This window comes from Rhopilema esculentum, chromosome 15 (genome assembly GCF_057945365.1).
Source record: "Rhopilema esculentum isolate cy_ngs chromosome 15, ASM5794536v1, whole genome shotgun sequence".
NCBI classification, from domain to species: Eukaryota; Metazoa; Cnidaria; class Scyphozoa; order Rhizostomeae; family Rhizostomatidae; genus Rhopilema; species Rhopilema esculentum.
This window is the reverse complement of record NC_142829.1, coordinates 8,789,466-8,791,268: the sequence shown is the minus strand read 5'-3', so window position 1 is coordinate 8,791,268 and position 1,803 is coordinate 8,789,466.

The following is a 1,803-nucleotide window of genomic DNA, read 5'->3' as shown; positions in this document are numbered from 1 at the left end:
GCAGTGTACAACTCCAATGATGGTGCTGCAGTATACGAATGAAACCGGACTGTGTAAGGCATTCCTTAATCTGTATCTAAATCTGTAAGGCCTATCAAATATATTTGCTAAAACATCTAGTGCTGGAAGGTCTTTATAAAAACTGAAGCAGACAAGAACTATCGTCGTAACAAGATTGGTCAGCAATAACAAAAGGGGCTATAGCTTCTCTCAATTGAAAATGAGACAAAAATTAAAAATGTTTACAGCTTGCCTCATGGAACTTTGAAGGTTTATAACTCTTTGCAAAAATAGACTCTTTTGCATACATGTCAGAAAAGAGGATGGAATTGAAATAATTCAAATAAAGACTGAAGTAAGGGATATTTCATCAGGTATTTGTCTAAGTATTTGTAAAATTTCTCCTTAATGTTAAGGGGCTTATACTGATGATTCCTTTGAATGGTTTGGCAAATAAAGATATTCTCAGAAAAATTGCTTTCAATCAGGTTACAAACCAGTTTAGAAAATTTAATTTCATGTATTAGAACGGACTCGAAATTTTCAAAGAAAACTCATTTTGAGTTAACTCATACAGGGGCGAAACTTCACTATTTCCATTAGGGGGGTATGAAGCTTAGTTGCCCGACGAAAGGGCGTGGCATGCTTGATGAAAGGGCGTGTCCTACATGAACTTCATTTTTAGAGCACATCGCCTCAAGGGCTGAAATCATCGGGAAGCCCGAGAGAGGGTCTTTAGACTCAGGCTGTTTGTTTTGAGTAAAAAAATATGCCTCTAGTTTTTCTGGTGTTGGCTATAAACATTTGTTTCCGATAAGCAAGCATTTGTAAGGCCTGTCTTTTCTATAAAAAAAAGTCTTCACTTTCTAAATCACCTAGCTATTAAGAGAGCAATTCAAAAAAGAGATTGAAGTAGGGTCTCAATTTTATCAAAGTGGAACACCAAAACACAGCTTGGAAATTTCGGAATTTAGAAACAGCTACGCAGATTACAATGTTCCAACAAAAAAGAGCTTCAGTTGCATTCTCTGAGTTTCATTTTCAATTTTCGGTTGCTCCGGAAGCAATTTCAATATTTTTAGACACCCAAGCACAAAGTACGTATATCTAAATTCACCATAACAAAATCCCTCAAGCAAAGAAAAGTTTTTTATTGGAGGTATTTTACAGGTATACCTATCATCAAAGCTCAATTTTCATGTTTTCGTAATCATGGATATTGTTCAGAAATAGAATAAACTCGAAAGATTTTTTGCAATTCATATCTTAACTACAATTTCTTGATAAATTTTATACTACTTCCCGCTTGAACTGATTAAAACTTTCTGTTACTTGTTATGGTTATTCAAATTTTTTTAGTTAAAAAACTTTGGCTTCTGTATGACCATTTTCTAGCGAAGGGTGCAATACTTTCGAACCGTAAGTGTAAAATCTTAAGAGAATTTTGGGGCATAACTCCTTATGGATGTATTGTTGTGAAGGAGCAGCACGCGGTTAATCCTTCACTCGTTCCTAGACCTCGAAGTTGCATTAGTCAGTTGTTCACGCCACGTTGTAATGAAAAGGTGTTCACGTTTGATCATGTTTATTGTAAATAGTTTTATTATGTTCCTGTTGATGTTATGAAATGTTTAAAAATCCAAATGATGTCTTCTTCAAATGTCCTGACCTAAATTTCTAAAACATGTTTGATTTCATGAATGAAAGTTTCATACATTTGGAAAAGAAAATATTGATTGATTTTCTCAACAACGTATTCCGAGATGGTATATCCTTCATGCTTTGATGCTTCTAAAACTGTCA